Raw genomic sequence first — 10,393 nt, forward strand, 5'->3', positions numbered from 1 at the left:
AGATTCAAGAGGCAAACTGAGAAATATTTACAGGGTAATCTTCAAATATGTCAGGGGAGTATGTTGGTTTTTATTCTGGAGAAGTGAATCAAGCTTAAATAAATAGCATTGCCTGATTCCCACCATTTGATAAAATGCCATCCTCAATATTTAAACATGTAGAACCACATTTTTACCTCCTGTTAGTTAAGTGATCAAGGTGCCTTCACATTGGCAGAGATTTTTATTGCACTGTTTTCCAGGATGTCTTCCACAGATCTTCATGTGATATATATTTATATGAACACAAACTTTGTATTTGTCCATGGTTAATATCTCAGTAAATAATGCAATTTTATTTACTCAATATATTGCTATTTTTCCATTCTTAAGTGTGTATCTTTTTGGGTGTGGTGTATGATGCTAAAAAGTTAAAAGTGGGTGTTCATATGTGTTAGGGGTATGCACATAGATACTGAGACCAGAGATTGATGTTTTGTGTTTTCTCAATTTCTTTTCATCTTATATATTCATGTAAGGCCTCTTAATTGCCAATTCAGCTGATCTAGGTAGGCAGATTATCTCAAATAAGATTGATCTTTTACTCTAAAGCTGTGGGATTGTTAGCCAGCTGGTCCAGCATTTAAGTAGGTGTTGGAGATAATTGTTTTCTACAAACAGAGAAAGAAGCCATGGATTTGGACTGGTTGAGAGGTGGGGAGGTTCTGAGAGCACATGGAGGAGAGGAAGTGTAATCAGAATATAGTGTATAAACTTTCAATAATAAATAAATAGACAGAGAGACAGACAGTCAAACAGACAGATAGATCATATTAGCATAACAACAAAGAGGTATTTGAGATCATAGCTCAGACACTCATGCTTTCCTGACCAGCAATTTTCCTACTGTACCGAGGTCAATACTGAATTTTTTTATCTACTCATCTCTCCGTATCTGTCCAGCATGTATGCAATTCTTGGTTTTCTACTTGGTGTCCAGCGTATGCCAATAATGAGCACATGGATGGTCCCATTATATGTATGGTGGTACAGTTTTGATCAAGTACGGACAGACAATTAACTGTGTGCTGTGTATGACCTTCAAATATGTTTTTTAGATCATTACCTAGCATACTGTTTTTCTTTCTCCTTGTTTGCAAGAACATCAAAATTTAGGCATAGCTTAGAATTGGGATAAGATAATGTAAACTTATTCAGAGCCATTTAGTTTTTCATTCAGCATTGAAATTGTATTAATGTTAATGAAATGACTTTTAAAATTTCCCCTACACATGGAAATATTTGAAATGATTAAAATGCTCAGGCATTGGAGCTCAGGGTAAAATTCAGTGGAACAATATACATGCATGTACCATGCATGAGGCCCTGGATAAATCACCCACTTTAACACCATCAAAAGCGAGCCACTTTGTACTCTTAATAATGATATTAGTCAAAGGGATTTAAAATAGATGTATGGAAAGAACCCAATGTTGCATTTTCAATATAAAAATATTAAAGTCAAATTATTTTCTATAAGTGTTTATGGGTGCCTTTAACACAATTATGTATTTTTTGGGAGGTGGCTAAAAGATATTTAACTAATGTGTGAAATATACTTTAAATGGTTTATTGTAAAAATCAGCTAAATACATGAAACTCAGAGAATAAAATATCAAAATGCAACAAGTAAAGTACAAAAACAATTTCAGGATAGATTATTTTAACCAGAAGATGTTCCCAGGTATAACCTGTCTTGAAAACTCATGCTTTTTAATATAGTTATAGAAACAATAAAAGGTTTTTTTAAAGTGACTTCTGTTAACAAAAGCATTTTTGGAGGGGTGTAGACAGATAGCTCAGCTGTTAGATTATTTGCCTCATTTGCACAGATCCCAGGGTTTGAGTCCAAGCATCACATGATCAAGTACTTGTCCTAGACATGTAAATGTAGCACTTGGGTGGCAGAAGTAAGTGGATTGACAGTTGAAGTTCGATATCAGCCTGGAATTTATGAAACCTGTCCCACAACCCATGAAAATCACCTGCACCATCAGAAGAGGTATAACTTTCCCTGCACATTTAACTCTATTTTCCCATGTGGTTTCTATTTTTAAGCCAGCTCCAGACAAAAGGAAGTATTTATTCACACTTCCAGATATGAGGACACATGGGTCCTAGAACCAGCCAACTGTAAACGTGGTATGGTATTTTCATAAAATAATAAAATTAGGACAGATTCTGTAATTACTGAGAAAAGAGATCATATTTTGTCTACGAAAGATTCTTCTTGACAATCATATAGTTATTAATTACTCGATACTTAAGGTTTCAACAAGAAGACAATTGTATTTTCAATAAACAGACTCCATAAATATTTCAAATATATTATCTTTCTTTTATTATTGTTAGTAGGTAATTATTTAAATATTCTTTTATTAAACTGAAGATTTTTTAAAATTACCTCCTTCCGTTTGAACATTTTTAAAAACATGGTTATTTAACTCCTCAGATTTAATATTTTTTAAAATTTATTTTTGCTGTCTAGCCGAGGTTGTAACTGAAACCCAGGTTATCCTCAAACTTTGGCCGTATTGTCTTAGCCTTCCAAGTGCCACCGCGTCCACTGTGTCATTTTTCTTTTGGCTATTCCTGTGAAAAAAACTGTTGAGGATGAGAAAAACGTGGCTGACTTAGTCAATTATTATTATTGCGGATATTCTTTTGTTGTTTATTGTAATGGACCCTAAATCTGTGTGCAGTGTTTGACTCTCACGGTATTGGTGTGTGATCTCAGGCAGGTAAATATATCCTTCTTTGCATCATTCGTTCTTCCTTTATGATTAATATAACCAGTTAATTTTACAATAAAATATGGCTATTTCAATCTTACTTTACACTTAACAACGGGTATTGATACTGTCAAACATTACTCCTCATTTAAACGATTTCAAACTCTTTTTCTTATCCTCCTTCACATTTCAATTGAAGAGTTCTGTAGATTTCAACTGTAGAATTTCGTTTCTACAAAAGCACATTGAAACTATTTATTCTTGAGATGAAAATGAGAGTCTTATTCTCAAGTTGAGAATTATCCATTTAACTTGCAATCCTCTTAAGTGTTTTCCTGTGGCCAGTCTCTAAAATTGTATTGGTCCTTTTGACCTTGAGAATCTCTTTGCCTGTCTGCCCACGGGAAGACGATGAAAGACATGAGCACAATGTCTTCACAGTTTGTAATGGAAGTGAATGTTTGCATTTCATATAAATAGTAGCTTTCAACAAATCTGTCCTATGTATAAACTATACTAATTCTAACACTATTTTGGTAGTCCTGCAAATGTGTTGAGTTTGTCTCTTCACATGACGCCTCCCCACAGAAAGTCTTTTGCCTCCATAATATTCTGAAGAGGGAACCTTTTAGTTACTGGACAACATAAGTAAATACTATGGTACAGCTGGATGAATGGCACCTTTTCAAGGTAAATTTAGTTGCCTTTCCTAAGGGAAAGGCTGGCCTTAGAAGTATATTGGACTGATCATTGTCCCTAAATTGATGCTATTGCAAGTCAGAATATATTTGGCTCATAGAACTGCCTGGCCTGAGCAATGTGTCAAAGACATACATAAATGGTGGTCCAGAATGACAACTGGGGAACGCAGTGAATAGAGGACCAAGCACATATTAGGAACATATCAGAAGTCAGAATGAGGTAGGGCCAGAGCCAGATGATGATAGCTCTCAGATGTCAGGATGATGAGTTTGGTCATCAGCTTAGGCAGAAGACAGAGATGATTAAAGTGATAGATCAGATAGTCGGACGAGGAAGGGGCTCGTCGTCAGGACTAACCATTGCATGTTCTGTCATCCACCACAATGACAGTGATATGACCAGGGCAAGTCTCCTGAATCTCATATTTCATGGTACTGGAAAATTGACAAAATGGGGTGAGGGAAAATGTGTTCATTTCCACTACTTCTTTCGAAGGGAATGGCTGAAAAACAAAGTGGTTTCCTGAGTAAGACATGACTAGGTTCTGTTAGATGATGCAGGAGTTACTCTGTTCTTTACCAGGTTCTAAAGACTTGTAAATTACTAACTTATATGACATAGGGTTTGCTTTACTCTAAAATAATAAGGGGGAAAACTGGATTTTATTTGAGAAGTTTCTTATGAAGAGACACTCTTTCTAAATAGAGGGAAATACTTTACAGTGTCTAAAGTCTTTAAATAAGATGTCCCACTAAAGTGTTTTTACTGATTCAGCAGTGTGGACATTTTAGACCTTCCCTGAGAGTACAAACTTGAAGACAATAAATTTAGCACACTCTTTCAAACTTCAGGATTTAATTATAAAGTCTATTAAATAAAATAAGATAAACTTTAATCTTTTATAGCAACATAAAATTTGGAGATGTATTTTAACAGGTCTTTTTCTATTGAATTAAGTCTGCATATTACTGTCTTGTGACAGCTCAAATAATATTTATTTTTCACAATGTTAAACATATCATTTGAGAGCAAAAGAGTGGTTACTACACCAACCATGAGCCATATACATGGGTAAAATATACATGACAGTCTTCTGGCCCACTTTTGAAGTTGTTACCACCGCTTGCAGTTCACTATCCTTATGCTAGAAATTCCCAAAATGATTTCCCATAAAAATGACCATTTATAATTTCCTGTATCTCTTTGTTTTAGTTTCATGTTTATATATAATCAAGAGCAATAAGATCTATAAGAATCGTACACTTAATTTTATTGTTTTCAGCCTATATATATATATATATATATATATATATATATATATATATATATCTTAATGATGCACTGGTAGATAAATAATTTTCTTATCCAAACCTTTACATGATCACGTTATTATAGGTTGATTACATACAGTATAAGATGCAGTATTTTTAACATTCATGAAATGTGTGTTTAAGGAAAACAATCCATTTAGTGAGTTCTGTTTTGAAACTGTCAAGGTTTTAGGTTAGCCTTTATTGTTATAAGAAAGTGTTAATTCTTAGTACAATTTAGTGTGAAAATAAAATTTCAAGCAGCTGACTACATGTAGACAGTTTTAAAAATTCAAAGCACCGGAATGGCAAATGTCATTTCTTCTATAGCTACAAAATGCACATGCCAAATCTTTGATCCAAATTATCTTAATGAATAAATGAGTTTGTCCTTTATGTATAAAATATAGCATATATTTATGGCAGAAGATTTTAATAATAAATGAATTTTAGGTTTGCTCCAATGTACTCAATAAAGCATGATTAATTTGGTTTTTCAAAAATGCAAACTAGACATTACTATATTACTTTGCAAAATGCACAGCTTGCAACATTAGTGTCGCAGTGGGATCTTAAATTGAATTGTAAAATGTGTCTTATTTCCAGTTTGATTTATGTAAGAGATAACAGTGGATAAGCCCCTTTTGAAGTTTCATTGCTTTGTGTAAGGAAAAACAAAGAGCTAAAATTCACGAGAGTTCGTTAAGTTCCAAATCAGACTTTGGCGATATGTAAAACGTTACGGAAATAAAACATTACGACAGGAGCAAGGTACCACATTTCAAGGAGCAACTTTTTGAAGTTCCTATTATGACAGATGATACAACACATTTCTGACATTTTCTGTGATTTTTATTACGATATTTCCCATAATTACCAAACCATGTTTTTTCTCCAAAAAAGCCTTCCTGTGCCCTGAGAATTAATCTATGATACCATTTAACTTGGCTTTTTGAAGTAAATATCACCAGATAAAAGCCAGCTGGATGCGAATAATAGGACCCTTGGATGAATGTATTAGTGTTTGAAAAAGAGAGGACAAATCTTCTGAAAAGATTAATTTCCATAAAAATGATAGCTCCCAGATCTACAAAAGAATAAATTCAAAAACATAATAAACTCTCAGAAAGCAAGGTAGATTAAAGAACAAGCTGCCGCACCTTGCTCCCACAGCTGTTGTGGAGAGCGCCTCTGTATCAATTACATTTAGTTGGTCCTGCAGGGCTCTTCAAAGCCTCGTGTGAAAAGCCTGCATGGAGAATGGTGTGACACCGCAAGCAATAACTTCAGCGATTAATTTCGATTCAATGCCACATTCATTCCGAGCTTATTCTCAATATTTACTGTCTGAGAGGAGCTCCGAAGATGTTCCTTGGAGCCTATGAATCTACCCGGGGCAGATTTGCTCCTTCCCTTATTACAGATTTGGATATGAGTTTTCCTTTGCGATGAAAACAGGGCAGCTTAATCACACTAACATCAGCTGCTGACATCATCGTATGAAAAGGCGGAAGCTGATCAATGGACTTTTTTTTTTCAATATCCTGCTTATAAATGTGTCTCCTGAAAGCAGCCATGAATTCTGTTCACATAACTGTCTCCTTTACCTTGTACAATTGCTAATAAAGTGTGACCATGCATGCACTACCGCCAAGGTAGAATGTACTCTTTCGTCTTGAGTGACGCCTTGTCTACTATCTGCTATAAGCAAATGCAAAGGGGAGATGATTGGCTTTGTTTTCAACTTTTTGAAATTAAAGAAACAAAAAAATGCAAAACTACTTAAAAGAACAAACACGGAAGTGGCATCTGTGTTCTACATTTGTAAATTTTTGAAATGTTTTTGTATATATTTTGTTCATATTTTTCCCTTCTCCCAATTCTTCTCAGATGCCCACCCACTACACACTAAACTTCATGTTTTCTCTGTTTAAAAAAAGAGAAAAACTACAAAATCGAAACTGGAGAAAGCACCCCAACCCACACAGGCATAATCAAAATAAGACAAACCAAAAACACAAAACTACTGGAGGCCAATTTTTCCTCCCTAGCTTGCCTAAATTGCAAACAGCTTCCTGGATAAAGGTGGGACTCTGTGTGCTTCTCCTCCTATTTTGTACGCAGTAAATAGACAGGAAAGAGAACTAGGCAGACAACGGGTGTGCATATTTCAGGCTCACAGAAGTTTATTCATTGAAGTAATAAACCAGAATTTTAAATGTTTGAGGAAAAGCTTGTTGTCCAACCTGGGTCAATAAGAGCCTTTCCAGGACAGGGTCCAAAGCAACACAGAGAAACCCTGTCTCAAACCCTCCCAAAGAAATTTAGAAAGAAATCCCCAATCATGTAAAAATAAGAAATGATGATAATGTGTTCACCATATCCTACAATATTTTTATTCTGTGGAAATATACGATTTTACATCCTTCTTTCTACTGTTTCTTCTAGAATCTAACACCAAAAAGCAGCACCAAAGTAAGATACTCCCAGTAATCACAAAAAAAATTTCATTTAAACCTAGTCAGTTATTTTAGTATGGTGAAATGTTTAAATATCATGTCCATGTTCATTACAGTTAAGGCATAAAATTATATCAACATTATTAGGAAAACATCATTACTTTCAGATGCTACAGAGAGTGTTTGTGTGTGTGGAGAGGTGCACATGTGTGTAAAAATGTCTATATTCTCTGCACTAATATTAAATAATAAATGGTTCCAGTAATTTTGTATAGTAACGCAAGAAATTTCTTTACTATATTTCTTCAAGAAAGTTGCTTTTAGTTAAAACATAAAAATAGTAGCTACAGGCTTCTGCAAACATAACTACCACTCCATTAAGGAAATGGTGCACCAAACAGTAAACAGTGGCCTCCAGGGAAATGTAAGTATTGATTTTATTACGAGGTGGTTGGTTGGCATTTGCAATTGTCAAGTCTAATTTTGGAGCATGCTTTAAGTATCTTTAAAAATGTGCAAGGAAAGAAGAAATATTAATTGGAAAATATTGTCAATTATTCTATTGTTTTAAAGACCATTCCAGATTATTTCTTTTCTGCCTCTCGTAGCCTGCATTTTAAAACTAAATCATATTTTGACGAACATAAAAAATAAACCACCAGATCATTTTCATTAAGTCAAATTATAGACTCATTTTCTACACTGTAAATCATGAGTTGGCTCCAGGAAGGAAGTCAATCACTCCAAAAGTGTGAACATTTTTACAGACTTCTTTAATCTGCTTTGGGAATTTTGTTCTAGATTCTTTAATATTTAATCTTCGAGTCACTTCAGATAACCTGAAATGAACAGGACACTAATCCAAATCTTAACATTTCACCATACTGATATAAAATTCAAGTAAGAGCCTTGCTGACATAAGTCATCAAATGCTACAAAAATAACAAAGGATGTCTATTTAAGAATTTAATATATTTCTTATTGTCCTCATTATTATCTTCATCATCACGTATTTCTTTTTTCTGTCTATAAATAGGAAGTTCTATTATTTATGCTAAAGTTATAATTATAAACATGAATCATTTTATAAATCCATATTGAACAGCAACTTTCTTAATCTGTACCTTTTCAAATAGACCTAAAGGGCTGTAATGCAGAGACTGTTAATCCTATACAACTCGTGAAAAGATGTGCTTATGCTACAGGTAAATGTTAGAAATATCCTCAGTGTAAATCTAAAGTGGAGAAAATTAAGAGAAAGAGGCAAACATAATAACCTCACTTTTGATTAAACACAAAAAGGGTTTTGTGTTCATAAACACATACTTCACTGTTATGTCACAATCAAAAAGAGAACTGAAACCTGTATACACACACACACAATATTTAGTATCACCAAGTGTAATGTTTTATTATAACTGCAAGAAAAGGACCAAATGAAAGCTATTGACAAGAAACATTTAAGAAATCATTACATTGTGATTGTAAATGTTTAGAAAATTGATAATCACGAAATTGCATACAGCCTAATTTGTACAGAAAGATGGCATCTGTTTGATTGATATAATTTTGTATGATACGTGTATTAGCATATGATATTGAGCTAAATTAATGATGTCTGAGAATAAAAGCTTTGAGCTGGGTGGTGGTGGTGCATACTTTTAATAGTAGCACTTGGAATGCAGTGGCAGGCAGATCTCTGTGAGTTAGAGGCCAGCCTGGTCTTCAGAGCTAGTTCCAGGACAGTCTTAAAAGTTACAGTGAAACTCTGTTTTGAAAAAAAAAAAAAGAAAAGAAAAGAGAAAGAAAAAGAAAAATAAATAAATAAACAAATAAATAAATAAATAGATAAATAAGGAAAGAAAAAAGGAAGGAAGGAAGGAAGGAAGGAAGGAAGGAAGGAAGGAAGGAAGGAAGGAAGGATTAAAGAATAAAAGCTTCGGCTTCTCTTTTAGAAACTATCTATTTTAAAGATAGTCTTATTTTAAAGACTATCTTCTCTCATTCTATGCGTGAAATCATTTTTCATTCCCTGCCTTCTTCCTGCTCCCTCCAACTTCCTGCCTCCCACTCCATATTACACCCTTATCAACTCCTAAGAGAGTGTGAGACTTCTCCTGGGGAGTCAACCAAGTCTAGCACATTGCTTTGAGGTAGAACCAAGGCTCTCCCCTCTATATCTGGTGTGAGCAAGATGTTCCTCCTTCCAGGGACAATGGGTTCCAAAAAGCCAGAACAAGCAGTAGGGCTTTGGTCTTTCTTGTTGTAACACTGACTCTTATCTTTATTTTTTTTCAGATTTTAATACATATTTAATTTCTTGGCATATGGTTGCTTTTGTAATGAGATTATATTCTTTTTTTATTGAAAATAAAAATTTCTGCCTCCTCCCCGCCTCCCATTTCCCTCCCCTCCTCCCTTTTCCCTCCCTCTCCTCCCACTCTTCTCCCCCTCCCTCTCCAGCCTGAAGAGCAGTCAGGGTTCCCTGCCCTGTGGAAAGTCCAAAGTCCTCCCCCCTCCATCCCAATGTCCCAATGAGGAGCAGAAGGAGGGAGAATATGAGCAAACAAGTCAGGACCACGAGGGGTGCACCCACCCACGGAGACAATGGGGCTGATCTAATGGGAGCTCACCATGGCCAGCTGGACTGCGACTGAAAAAGCATGGGATAAAACCGGACTCTCTGAATATGGCGGACAATGAGGGCTGATGAGAAGCCAAGGACAATGGCACGGGATTTTGATCCTACTTCATGTTCTGGCTTTGTGGGAGCCTAGCCAGTTTGGATGCTCACCTTCCTAGACACTGACTCCTATCTTAATGCTGTCACTAAGGCTAGAGTTTTAATGAAGGTTTGTTGAGTGCTTTGCTGTTGAGGGTTTTGTTTGATTGTTTTGTTTTGCTTTTTCTATTTTCACTTTGGGATTCAGAACAAACTAGAAAGCCCTGAGTAGACAAGTTCATTCCTACTTATTAAATGTATTGACTAAGATGTATAAAAAATTAAATATAAAAACTCATAGTTAAAGAACTCAAGAGTATGAAGTTGAAATTAAATGTTTTCAGAAAGTAATTTTAAAATCAGTGTAGATGTTTTTTGTTAATATAATTTTTTATTGAAAAAAAAATTTCCACCTCCTCCCCGCCTCCC

At 34.8% G+C, this 10,393-nt stretch overlaps 1 protein-coding gene across 2 annotated transcripts in view; it reads right to left on the minus strand.

Annotated features, from left to right (window-relative positions):
- The window catches only part of Dach1 (dachshund family transcription factor 1), a 358,503-nt gene that overhangs the window by 125,806 nt on the left and 222,304 nt on the right, over window positions 1-10,393 (minus strand). The window lies entirely within an intron of this gene.

The sequence above is a fragment of the Alexandromys fortis genome, unplaced genomic scaffold (assembly GCF_014885135.2).
Source record: "Alexandromys fortis isolate MF-2015 unplaced genomic scaffold, M_Fortis_MF-2015_v1.1 scaffold_43, whole genome shotgun sequence".
Taxonomy (NCBI): Eukaryota; Metazoa; Chordata; class Mammalia; order Rodentia; family Cricetidae; genus Alexandromys; species Alexandromys fortis.